This window comes from Chenopodium album, chromosome 4, assembly GCF_948465745.1.
Source record: "Chenopodium album chromosome 4, dcCheAlbu1.1, whole genome shotgun sequence".
In the NCBI taxonomy this organism is placed as follows: domain Eukaryota; kingdom Viridiplantae; phylum Streptophyta; class Magnoliopsida; order Caryophyllales; family Amaranthaceae; genus Chenopodium; species Chenopodium album.
In genome coordinates this window covers 53217355-53231920 of record NC_137837.1, presented here as the reverse complement: position 1 = coordinate 53231920, position 14566 = coordinate 53217355, and positions in this window count along the sequence as shown.

Sequence of the window (14566 nt, the reverse complement as noted above, 5' to 3'; positions counted from 1 at the left end):
TTGCGCGCAACCGAGTTATCCAATTTTTCCTACGGGACAGACCTGAATGCGACGTTAAAACGTCTATGCAGATGAAAAAATGCCAAATTAATCACAGGAATATTTTTTCAAGAATCTTTCAAGTCTCATCCACTCATCTTAATTAAATACCGATCACTCAAATCGATAAATAATTAAGAATCCTCCCCAGTGGAGTCGCCAAATTGTAGGCGTCGCTCGTAGTGCGCCTACGTTAAAAGCATGTTGTGAATATGCTTGGCACTCATAGGAAGTGGGAATTGACATTACGATTAGAGACAACGATTAGGGACAAATAAAGTAGGGAGCCGCCAACAAGTTTTTTAGGAACTTGTAAACCGTTCACGGATCATAAAAGGCAACCATGATAAAGGGACAACGAAGGCAACAACGATTGACCCGTGAAGGTTACACCCCATTCATAATCCATGAGATTACTAACTCCATATGGTTCGGAACCACGAAAGGAGGATTGGGGATGATGGTACGAAGTGAGTCATGGAGTCACATTCGCCCGTATTGGCCTCTACTCGATTCTTATATTGAAAAGAATTCTTGTGATCTCAAAGGCATACAAACAATAATCCAATTCGCTCCAAACTATTATTTAACTAAGTTGGTTCAAAATTAATGCACACATAATTCTAAAAATTTGGTGATCACTTGAATTAATAATAAGATTAAAAGGGAACCTAAACCGGTTGTCCAAATCATCTTATTAGTCGTGATTTTCAATTACATATTCCCTTTAAACATGCAATATAGTGATCAAAATAAATAATAGTAACAATATTAATATAAAAACCAATTTAATCATAATTCCAACAACGTAAAATTGTTAGAAAAATAATAATAATAATAAAAGAGCATGATCCTTACTTTGAATCTGTTTGCATGCAACTACAAAATAATAAACGAGTTAGTAACTTCAAGGAAATAATAAAACAATAATTAAATTAAATTAAATGAAATAAGGTTGATTTTGGGGCCAAACCCTCAAACGATTCTACCTTTCACGCCTTGGCTTAAGGACAGAACCTCGAGTAAAATATGGACTCCTTTGAGTGCTTGAAGAAGGAATTTTGAAGTGAAAAGGGTAGGCTAGTGTTTAGGTTAATAGCATAGAGGAGAGAAAATAAGAATAATAAAATTATGGTTGCCCCGTACATCAGAAATGAGGGGGTATTTATAGGGAAATGTGCTGAGGGAGCACACGGAACCCTAAAATGATAAAAAAAAACCCTAAAAACCTATCCCGTGACACGGTCAGACTATACCGTGACACGGTTAGACAGTACCGTCAGACGGTACATATTCCCGTGACACGGTACAGTTTTGGAGTGACGCGGGAAATTTTCAGAAAACGGAACGGAAAACGCGTTAAGGGTCTACGCGGAAAGGACACGGAACTTCCCGTGTCACGGCAGACCTCCCGTGTCACGGGAAGTCCCACCGTCAGACGGGAAGGATTCCCGTGACACGGTCAGGCTGTACCGTGACACGGTTAGTTCCAGTCCATTTTTCCGTCTAAATTCATTTTTAACCCTAATTTCTTTCGGGTTTTTAAGTGCCGATTGATAATTTCGGGCTTTTTTTCTGACTTATATTATTCGGCTTAAAATAAGAAAATAATGAAATAAAAATAAATAAAATATTTGGGCCAAAAATAAATAATAAAATAATAAAATAAAAAGGTTTGGGCTTAAAATTAATTAACAAGCTTGGGCTAAAATTAACACTATGCTTTTACCAAACACCAAGACTAATCCATGGACCTTTCAAAAATGAGAATTTAATAAAATACGATTTTTTAAGCACTCTCGGGATTAAATACTAAACCCGACCAACAGTGGCGGTGAAAGGTTATTTATCATCGGGTTTGGTTTTGGGGAGACATTTTTAGGTGTCTACAAGCAGCTGCTTTTTCACCTCCTCCGTTGCCATGGTGTTGTGCTCCTCCATGGCCATAAGCAACAACAACCACGTTAGTGACAACGCTGTCACCCCTTGGCATATCAGCCAACACAGGAGGTGACTCATCGTCTTCACTATCACGGAGAGGTTCTCCAGGATTAGCAAGGCAAAGAGCTCGTTCCCTAGAAAGTCACTTTTGCCTAAGGCGGGCAATGGTATTACCAGCCATCGCCATGGCCAACAGTGAGGTAGTTGGCCTCATCCTCTTCTTACGGCGACGTGGATGTGTCGTCGTTGACTTATGGCTGTTGGGGGTGAAGAGGACTCTCCCTCATATGAACTACTATCATGGGAGAGGGGGTTGGAGGAAAGGGTTAGTGAAATCATATTTTTTTTTTGTAGTTAGTTTGTTTCTTAGGTTTGATTACAGTGTGAGTTGTTGGTCTTAATCGTGTTGCTTTTATATAGAGAGAAATGGATATTGCAAACCCTAGGTTGTGTGCCTGATATTTGTATTTATGTACTACATGTGTCCATTGTTATGTTTGAAATGGGTGACATTTGTTTGGTGTTAAATCAAATGTGGTCAAAACTCAAAGTTATCATTCCAATTTGTTTAACTTAGTCCAAAATTAAAACTTAAGTTTGTAAATGCCGGTACAAAGCAAATATCCGATTACATACAACACAAGGTAATAAGGTTTTTAGTTTTGTTCGGGAACACGGTAATTTTGTTTGAATTTGAAATACTATGTAGGCCACAATTACCGTATGCCAAGCTTATGATGCAAAAATATAATAAATCTTATTTTATTGGCTAATTAATGTTTTTATTTTTAAGGAAATTCAATAACTAATAAATCTTATTTTATTGGATAATTAGTGTTTTTATTCTTAAGGAATTTCAATAGATTTAATATCCCATTTTTGAAATTCGAGTAATTATTACTGGTCAACTATATATACGGTCATGCTACATATGCTCATATACTATAATGACCTACTGAGTTATTGATAAATGGTAGTTACATATGTATGCACACAATATACTAATAAGAATTAGATTTATTTTAAAAGTTTTCATAAATAAGCAGTTGTATAATCTCCAGGTGTGTTGTTTGGAGTTCAATGGATTACAATAATACTTGATTCGGCTTTGTACCTTTCATTTAGAAATGACAAATTTATCATGCAACAGACCACCTGGCCCGGGCGTCTACCTTATTTGAATTTATACATCTTAGGTTGTTCATATGGAATTGAGTCGGTGACAGTTCGCGCCTGATGATTTGATTAACATTCATCTGCACCGTCTCGAGTCATAACTCTTATTGTTAAGTTCCCTTACCACTTAACGAAACTGAAACTCAAATAAGGTTACTTTTACACTAACCTTATAGTTGTGTCTTCAACGTATTATTCACTCATAAATTGATTCAGTTTTTGAATTTATACAAATATATACAAGAAATTCGTTGTTAGTCTATGGTTGCACTTTTCAATGACTTTTCTTGCAAAATTGCCAATCTTGAAGGTGTTACTTTTATTAATTTGATAATTATGGGTACAATCTGAATTTGATCCTCTGATCTCGATCAATGACTATTTTATGTTGAGGTTGAACCGGTGTTCTTGATGATTTGAAGTCCTTATTTCCTTCGTATTGAGGGTTGTAATTACTAGTTTTTTGTCTAAAAATAAAACTTGGATATAGTAATTACTAGTTTTTTGTCCAAAGCAATACGCTGAGCTCGGATATTTAAGGGAAAAAAGTATATTATTAAGTATTTGATTTAGTTAAAGTTGTTGATATTGTTTTATTATTTATTTAGGCTTCCTTTTTTATTTATTTTTTTGGGAATAAGGCTATATGTATTCTCTTTTAATTTTAGGTTTATTTTTTTTTAAATCATAAATTATCAACAACACTTTTATTTTGTATGTTAATTATTAGTTGAAAGTTTAAATGTTATTATCCTTTTTGTAACTACTTGTCAAAAATTAGCTAATATATTTTCCTTGTTATGTACAATTTTTACTAAATTATTGTCTAAAATTCGTAAACTTGTTATTATAGTGCGATTTGTCGGGCGCTGTATGGTATTAAAAAATTTGGAATGCGCACCAACATACGCCTATTTTATAAAATTGCACCGCAATCTTCAACCCGCAATCCGACCCATAGTTTTGATTGTAATTGATTGTTAATATATGTTTCCATTGAACGTTAGACTCTAATCGACCTGTACTTTGATTTCCATTGTGTAATTTACTGGTCCCCCCCTACCCAGAACCTCGTATTCCAATTTGCTTGGTGGGACTACTCTTACTTGCAATTACCATTTCATCCCATCCATCCATATCTTCTACGGTAGATGACTTACTTGTTTTGTTTTTATATCTCACATCCAATCCCTACAAAGTGATTTTTCAATTTTTTCGGGTTTTCAGTCACTTGTATCCAGTGTTGATTGTGACATACGCCACCCTATATTAACCCTAAAGACCTAAGTTTCATGGGAAATGAACTTACCACATTGTAACTCTTTGATGCATATGTACGAATTTACCACCTCATTTAATGCAAACCAATGTTTTGCAAGCTTCCTCAGCAAACTATCTTACTCACCCTAACCTTTATCCAACTCCCAAAGCATGATATATCAAATTCAGAGGTTCTAGTGCAAGTCCTTCCCCTTGACTCCGTATAATCCTACTGGCGCATGTGTCTTATGTGACATGACCACTCTGAAAGTATGCAGCTGGTTAAATTTTTGACCTGGTTATACTGCGGATTTGAACAATACCAATTTATTTTCCTAAACAATAATGTTGAAACTATACGAATCCGTACAAATTATTCATCGTCACTGACACCTTGTGATATCTTCTAATTTAGAAAATGTAAAAAGTATGTACTGTAATTTGGTTAATATGTTCGTAACAAAATTGCTAATACAATTCTCGTATTACAGTATTCCATTTTGAGGAATTGCTAAATACAATGTTATGTATTTAATTTAGTTTTAAAAAAACTAAATCTTTCAATCATTATATGAAATAAGATAAATTTTGTCTTAATCTTTAGGATTCTAGTGTGGATGGACAAATGGAGGGGGACAAATCCAAAAGTTAGGTTGTTGTACACCATGGAAAAAAATGAAATTTAGTGTGTTATCAAACTAAGGTTTGAATCATAAAGTTAGTTTGTGATCGTCTAAATTATGAATACGTTAATCCGTACAACACAAGACTTGTTTTTGTTGTTTATATATTTTCTTAATCATGTGAAATTTAAATCGTTTTAATCTTTGATGTCATCTATTTTTATGCTCAAATTCTTATGAGGTTAGATTGCGGTTTGAAAATTGCGGTGCATGCTTAATATAGGTCGGAACAAATTTTTTCAATAGGGGTTGGAAATAAAAAGGGATGACATGTAAATTCTAAATTTTATATGAAAAATAAATTTAAGAACGCAAAAACAAATTAAAATAGGATGTTTAAAGAGTTTGTCCGGATAAAAAAAAAATTTGGTGTAAATGTCGCCGGAGTTTATTATTTTTACCAAATTGTCGCATATTATTAGGTTTTTTTAGCCAAGTGTCGCCGGAGTAAGTTTTTTTACCAAATTGTTGCTGGTGAATTGGCCGAAAAAAATAGGAAACACTTCAAACGGCATTAGGTATGGGGGGATAGTTAAAACATTCTTACTATATTACATATGGCCGAATTATTAAAACATTAAAATAACAAAGTAGTTTCCTTCACATAATGGTACACGATACAAAGCAAGATATCTATTCTTAACATTGTCTAATCCTTACTAATACTAGACATAAAGTGCAGTTAAACTCGTAATCCTTACACCAGTAACAAAATATAATCCCCGAACTGGCGATTTACGTGTCAAAATAGCTTTTTCCGTGATTTTGGATGGCCCTGCAATAACAACAACATTATTAGGGTAAAAAAAATTAAATTGGAGTCGCTAAAAATGGTTGGGTTGTACGTATAAGCGTAGCTCAAGGCTGCCAAACCTACCAAAGGGGCGGTCCACATTCAACACCTCCTCCTTCCACATTACTAAAACAACACCGCAAAGGCCAATACCGGGGTAATGGATGTATTCGTAATCACAACTTAGGTTAGACACAATGTCTTGCACATTCTGATAGGTCTGTCTAATCTCACATAAGACCACCACTTCTGGACTATGTAACGCGCACATACTTTGAAAATTAGATACGGCAGATTCACGGGCCAAGTCACGGACATTCCAGCACACAATTGTGAACTCAAGTGGGAGGGGGCTTACGGTGCTGTCAGGTGTTAAGAACAATGACTCCAGGTCTATTGAATGGTGGCCCAGCTTTTTTTGGGTATCCTAGGTGTAAGATATAACAATGTTGATTACATTTTGGTAGTCAAGTATGGTTATTAGTTGGAATGCATCAACGTATGAGGCCCATGCAGTCGGAGAGGCCACATATCCAACTTGAATTGTTCGGCTTCCTCTATGTGCAATATTGGGGAAGGATCAAGTACCGCCAACGCTGGCAACTGTTCATGGGGCTTACACGGGACACTAAATGGATACGCTCCTAATGCCCACCTGAAAAAATGTTTTAACTCCGACCTAAACGGATACCAGTCATTTATATTCGGCAGGTGGGCTGGTAATATGGTACCATCACCACTAATCTTGCGCATTTTGAAATTATGGTGCCTCAAGTTTGCTGTGCATGGATCAATTATTAGATTACCTAGCATCTTAGTAGATACTCTGGTAAAGACCACATCACCCCCATCCTCACATTGGTAGTAATAATCATAGGTGGTAAAATCACTATCTGGCATTAATCCCTTTGGCTGGGCTACAAACATTATAACCGGACTCCCATCAGCTCTACGCGCAAGTCTGGACATAAGGATTTGGTTTAAAGATTTGGTTTTAATTCAGTGTGTGGAATTATTAAATTGGGGTGAAATAATGTGTTTGTTCATGCAGGGGTTTTAGTCATATATTGGTACATTTGGTCATATAGTGAAACATATTGAAACGACGACAAAAAATAGTCGGATACTAAAACATGTACTATTCGGATACGTCTACAGTTGTGGAATTGTACGCATAAAATAAGTACGTAGTAAATAAAAAAGAACAATGTTAAGGCAGATAAGACTGTACCATGGAAATATATTTTGATAGCTTCAATATGGGTGGGGCCATTACCTGCAACAAAGCTGTGCTAGAAATCAATGTTCGTCAGAAATATTCGTATCCATCTTCGTCAGTGTCAGACCCTTCAACAAAATCTCTGGCCTCTGATATGGGAAAGACTATTCCACCCTCCATGGAATACCGGGGCTGATATGTAGTACCTGAAAAAAAAAGGACTTGAAAAGCCAATTAAAAATAATTTTGATTTTTTTTTAATTTATATTTGGATTATTCATAACTTCATAAGGAGGTAGTATTATTCATAAGGAGGGAAATACTGAAAATATATCTAACCATAAATAATAAAAATCAAAGCTTTAGCCCTAACATGATACTAACATGACATTAGAATAGACAATAAAAGACATCATAGAAATCATAATTGACGTTATATTCTTTACTCTAAACAAGATGCTAGGAATTTATTTTTGTCACCCTAAACATCAAATTAAGAAAAGCATCCTAACATGATACTAGGAATCATAATAACAATCTAAGCATGATTTCTACATCATAATAGCAATAAATCAATTAAAGCACTTACTTGGATTTCTCATATCTCTTTCTAATAACAAAATACACGCGTTAGTAACTTCAAGGAAAATAATAATCAAAACAATTAAATTAAATAATTGAAAGAGAGATTTGGGACCAAACCCTCAGAAATATCAAACCTTTCACGTCTAGGGTGAAGGCAACTTCGAATTATGCTAGGTGTGTCTAGATCTTGTGAATGCGGAATTTTGTTAAAAGGGTGGTTTAGAAAAGAGGGAGAGAATAAGCTTTAGCTTAGAGAAAGAAGAGAATTAGAGAGCTAAAGAATTAATGATTGTAGATGATTCAAAACGGAGTTTTTAGGAGGCTAATTATAGAGAAAATCAACCAAAAAGATAAAAAATTGAACTAGAGTTCTGACGTAAAAAAACGGAGTTAGCGCCAGACGCTAATGCTAGCGCTAGGCGCCAAGCTTAGCGTCAGGCGCTAATGCTGGCGTTAGGCACTAATCAAGTTTTTGACGCGTTTTCTAAAATCAGATAGAATTTAACCGTATAGGAGGATAAAATCGTACTTTCCTCAAAAACACTCTTTTATTCTAATTAAAATTTCAAAAGGTCAACAAAAGTCAATATCAATGATAATTGAATTAGGAATGAAAAGAACCTTCTAGAAGAATCTAGAATACTAAAACCATTCCTAATTGCATTAGGAATGATAAATCCATATTAGGCCCTCCTCTAGATCATTGGCCGCATATAAGGCTCAAACCGTGCCCAATTTAGTAATTTGGCCATAACTTCCTCAATATTTATTGGAATTACGCTTATAATATATCGTTGGAAAACTCTTTTCAAGCCCTATCCAACTACACTACTATTGGACCCATATCATGGACCAACCAAACTATATTGGCCGTTTTCTTAAAATAGGTTTTCAAAAACAGAGAGAAAAGAAAAGAAATTAAAACTATCCGCAACACTAAACTTTCCACACTTTCACTTCATTCGATTATGATTCAATGTGAAAGGTACTCATCATCGGGTTTAGTTTTGGGGCGACACATTTGGGTGTCTACAGAAGCCCCCACTTTGACTGAGTTTGGAGAAACGCCAGTTTCGAAAACAAAAGTCAAAGTATCGATAGGGACGGAGAATGATTCAGAACGTTCAGCGCTCCTAAATCACTCTTGTAACGCCGATGCCTGCAAGCTAGAGAATGTCGCCTTAACACACGTCTCTTAAAGTAACCGTCGAGCACACGTCGATCACATCTTGCACCGTCTAGCACCCGTCTCTTAAAGTAACTGATTTGCTGTTGTATTATTTCTATATTTGTGTATTTTTGACGACCTCCTGCAAGCTAGAGAATGCCGCCTGAAGATCGCTATGCTTGTAACTGCCTCCAATTACCCTATAATAGACTTTTGCAAGCTAGAAGACCCCATCGAAGATTGCTTTGCTTGAAACGACCTTCTAACATTTTGTGACCATCTTCCGCAAGCCAGGGAACACGATCGAAGACAACTTCGCTTGAAATCTCCCTCATCTGTTTGTGACAACTCTCCGCAAGCTAGAGAACGTTGCCGAAGATATCCTCGCTTGAAGCTATCCTCATTTGTTGCGATAATATTCCGAAGAAAATTATCGAAGACCTACGCTTGTCGATCTTTGAAAAGCTCGCTTGAACTTTGCTTCTGTTATGCCTCTACGTCGGCGCTTCTGCTGCTTTTGAACATGTATGTCGGTGCCTTTCGCTGAAGGAACCAGTATGTCGGTGCTTTTCTATGTGAACCAGTATGTCGGTGCCTTTTGCTGAAAGAACCAGTATGTGGGCGCCTTGCGATGAGTCAATGTTTAGGCGCTTTAAGCTAAGTGAGACGATCATTCATCAGGTCGATCACTTTATGCAATTGTAATCAAGGCGATTACTAAAATCATGTGAATTCGCTTGGACGGGCTAACTGGCGTACCAAGGAACCCAAATTATTTTGCAAGAGGTTGGAACAACCGTACTGAGTGGCTGAACAGTCTGGCGCCGCTGAAATAACGCTAGCGCCTCATATTTGGATTTAATGCCAGCCGCTGGCACTAGCATCAGGCGCTAAGCCTTATCGACTGGCGCTAAAGTCAGTCGCTTGGCGTTAAAGTCGGGTTTTCCATAAATACCCTTCTCTTCTTCATTTCCGCTGCTGCTACTCGCGTTTTGCTCGAGAATTCGCTTAGAACTTCATTTGGCTCGTTCTTGCTCGTTTCTCAACCAAATTCGCTCAAATTTGTTGCAAATCAAAGCTTATTCCGTCCAGTTTCCCGATCTATGTAATTTTTCTTTAAACTCACCCTGGTTTTGATGAATTTTGCATGTGTTTGTTCACGAATTTCTTAAAAATTCAAAACTTAAATTGCTAAATTCTCTTTGTTTGTCAAATTTTATGCCATGAAATCGCTTGATTATTTTTATACATTGCCTCGAGAGTAATTTTAGACTTGTATGACTCAATTTTGTGAAGAAACAAACAAATCACCATTGTTAGACCTCTTAAGGTAGGGAAGACAATGTGGCTTGTTCTTGACGTCTTAGCTAGCAATTCTTGTCCAATTTGTCACAATAATTGCTATAGTATTGCAAGAAATTGTTTGGAAGCTTGAAAAATGTCGTATATGCTCATTTTTAATTTGTGCTCTGTTTTAGTACTACGTCCTCTGTTTTTTTTTTTTTTTTTTTTTTTTTTTTTTTTTTTTGCGAATATAGTATCATGCGGCTAGGAGAACCTTAGATACTATAGAACCTTAATTTATGATAATTTTGCACAATATAGCATGGTTAGACAGTGAGGTTCGAGTTTGCGGTTCCGAGACGTTCGACGGGAGCACGAGCCCATAGAGGACGACGCCGATCCGTCTACTTCACTCGGCCGACTCCCTAAGTGGGACGAGCGGACTATGTACTTCTCTCCTGTTCACCACATTTCTGAGAGGGTGCGACAGGGTATCACTGTTGGTAGGACGCGCTGCCATGGTTCGGGCTACGACATCTTGAGCGACTTGTACAAGATGTACATCGCCAATGACGACGAGGCGAGACTTCTATGGGAATCTTGCAGACTGGATGCTTTTTACGAGAACTCAGAGGCTCTGATTGCCTCTAGTGGGGGTCACCATGTGGTTCGTGCTTTGGTGGAGTTCTTTTGGGACACCACCAACACTTTCCATTTTCCTTGGGGTAAGATGATGGTCACCCCGACCGACTTCAGTCTCATTATGGGACTTGAGTTTAGCTCTGTTGCGCTGCCGTTTCACAACGAAATCAGCGTATTTTCTCCCGAGGTCGAGGAGCTGTTGGGTCCGATTGCTGTCGGGCTCGAGCTGAGGTGGAGTTGACTCAGTTCAGCGCGAAGGGGATTCACCGCTCGACTCTAGCAGCGGCTTTTGATGATGATGCGACTACCCGAGAGCAGCGGGTGCGCATCTTTGTACTTATCTTGCTGTCAGGGACTTTTTTCCCTGACAAGGGTAGTAGGGCGCTTCTTTACTACCTTCCTACTGTCCGCGATCTTCATCTGATCGGGACTTACGACTAGGCCAGCTTGGTCTATGCTGACTTCATCCGAGCGTTACGGAACTCGTGTCGACATCAGTCCTTCACGCGGAACGTTGCTCTATCTGGCTTTTGGAGGGTTGTAGAGGTATACTTTATCTCCTGTAAAGTTTAGCTCTAAGCTTTAGTTAACAATCGCTGGTAACATTTGCCTTTTATAGATCTGGTTCTACGAGTACTTTCCCTCAGCTGCGCCGGCAAGACCGTCGCCGCGCTGGTTTCCTGTGTGTGCTTCCTGGGGAAGCCGCCGTGTTGGGATGTCCACTGATTATGTCCGAGATTAGATCATCTCGGTATGGTTCTGTACATATTTGACCATTTTGTAACACCTTTGATGGATTCTTATCTGATAGGCGCTCTTTACAGGAGCTTGACGTGCTGTACCGGCCGTGGGTCGACTTGGCTGTCCCAGGGTTAGCTGCGCAATATACTTTTTAGCGTCGCTATTTTTTGGGGACATATGGAGCGATCGCATATCTTGGAGAGAGGGTTGCTATTCAGCATTCCTCGGACACTTTTGTCGTTCCTGCTCCTCCACCGCGTCACATGTTTAACGCCGCGAGGTTGGTGAGCATGTCTGAGAGAGCTGGTACCCCTTGGAGATCTTACACGATCCCTTGGCCGTGCTATGAGGAGGAGCTACTGCCGTTGTTAGCTCCAGTTCCTGTACCTGCTAAGGAGGTGGCGTTATGATTTTCAGCTTTTACCTTTCGTTAAGTAGCCCCCAAGTAATGCTTTACTGATTTTGAATTGCTTTGTCAGGGTGGACCTACTGAGTTCGTGCCACCTCGTATGTTCATCCACTACCAGGGAACATGCGACCCGATTGAGGACATGATTCCTCCCGCTCCTGAGGGCAAGCGCTTTGTGGAGCGGTCGATTTCTCGTCACCAGACTCTAGTAAGCTTATTTATTTGCAACTTTTGTCCATATATGTTATGCATGTTTACTGACTTTATTTTCTTGACAGTTCTCGCACGAGGTGGTCACGGCGATGGCACGATGAATAGATTCCTTCCGGAGCCAGCTCGTCCTTATGAGGAACGTGGCTACATGTCGTCGTGACGACGCTGTCAAGGAGGTTGCTTCCCTTTTTATGTTTTGCATTACTGTTTCTATTCTGCATGTTTCTGATTTTGGTTTCTTTTGAAGGATCATCCCATTCCTTCTCATAACCGTACGAGACCTGAGGTGCGCAGGGAACCGACGAGGTCTAGCTCGAGACGTCGCCGCACTGGTTCGGGTGGTCGGGGCGGTCGTTCTGAGGCTGCCCGTGCTGAGGCGGTATAGGGATCAGGCTCTTAATCTCAGGGTGCATATGCTACGCCGGTAGGCCAGGGAGAGGCTACCTCGGCTCTTAGAGGTGGTGGGATGTACGAGGTCGGCTCGTCATCGCAGCAACCTCCGCAGCCTCAGCCTCAGATTGATTTTGGGTGGACGGGTGCTGTGCTGAGTTTTCCACCTCCCGATGAGACCGGAACTGGAGCTGGAGCTGGAGCTGGTGGGGAGGTTACTCCTTGTACGATGTAGTTTTATGAGATGATGGGTGTACGTCCCCCGGCACCGTATTTTGTTCCTGTGCTTTTTATTATTTTATTTTGACTTTGTATAGAATTTGCCTTTAATTAGACTCGTTATCTAGACATTCTTGTATATACATATTACTTATGAGTTTATTCAGTATTTATTTATTATTTTTTCATTTTTAATGTGCATTTTTGTGTGTGCAAAGAATTGTGAAAATTAATTTTGTGCAAAAATTCCGCCACTTTTATTATTGATGGAGGGTATCCGACTTTCTCCCCCAAAAAGAAAAATGAAAAAATCAAAATCAAAACATATTGGGTTTATAAAAACTTGGAAGTTAGTCTAAATAAAACCCGAAAAAAATAATATAATTAATATAACAGTTGTATTAATTAAGAGGAAGAAATAAATGAAAAGGTATAAAAATGAATAAAAAAAAACGTTAAGTCATTGGTCAGAATCGAATCAGGCCAAAAAACGCGTTCTTTGAAAAGCTCGTACAATAAGGCACGTTAGCGCCACCTGGAGCCATGCGTTTTGGTGTAGCTCCAGGCGCTACGCTTAGCGTTTGGCGTTAGTCTCTGCCGTCAGGCGCCAATGTTTGGCGTCTGGCGCTAATGAGCGTTGACTCCGAATCCTTCGCGGATTAAAACTGCGCCGATTTTGTTTATAAATAGCCCCTGCCCAGCCGATATTCTTCATAATTTCAGCAGATTAAATATTTTCTTAGCTCTTGAAAGAATAAAAATCATGTCTCCAGTATCTAAAAGTTTTACCAACTTCACTCATGAATGTTGTTAGTCTCTTAATGCCAAGGAGAGAAAAGAATTAGATGTGTTTCACCTGGGGGGTAATTATGGTGTCAAAGGGGTAGATCTTGATTAAGATTTTATTCATACTGCTCTAGAATATTGGGATGTGGATACTCATTGCTTTAGATTAGGGTATGATGAAATTAGTCCTTTGCCGGAAGAATTCGGTGCTATTTTAGGCTTCCCTTCATTAGATCTTATAATAATCCCTAGAATAAACGAGTATTATTATGAGGATTTTGAACACTTCTTCAATTTAAAAGACAAAGATCTAACAAGAATAGTAGATGGTAGCATAGTTAATTTGAAAGAATTTGCTCGCCATTATTTTGATAGACCTTATTCTGAGTCTTTTCATGTTTATAGAAGAAGGACTTTTCTTTTTTGCATGCTTAACCAATATATTCTCACTAGTGGTAGAACAAATGAGGGTCAAGCAATCATATCAACTGTTTTGGAGCAGATAGAATCTAGGAGAAATCCAATGCCGTTAATAGTTGGAGAGACTATGCTTAGTCTTGATGAATTAAAGAAAAATCCAAAAGCGCCTTTTCGGGGCTCTCCAATTTTATTACAGGTAGAAAAGTAATATTTTTAATTAAAGAAATTAAAAACATATTTTTGTATAGTAATAATAATTTATTTGCATTGAATTTTTTTTACAGATGTGGCTAATTGAAAGACTAGAATTAATTAGTCCTCCAAACAATATTGAAAAGTACACTCCAAATTGCTTTGTGAGAAGGAAGAAACGCTTCTCTAAGATGGGGCGCCATGAATGGAAGAAAGTCTTCGGGTCTTGCAATTTTTCCATCAAGTGGGTCATCCCTTGGTGGAAAATAGAAAAGATGGTTGGTGATAACAAGCAACCTTTCTGCCGTCTTTCAAGCTTGTCCCGAATGACTTTTTATTATCCCTGCAGGTGTAAAAAGACAGTACGGCATACTTCAAACAATTCCATCTAGGGATCTTCGTCGTC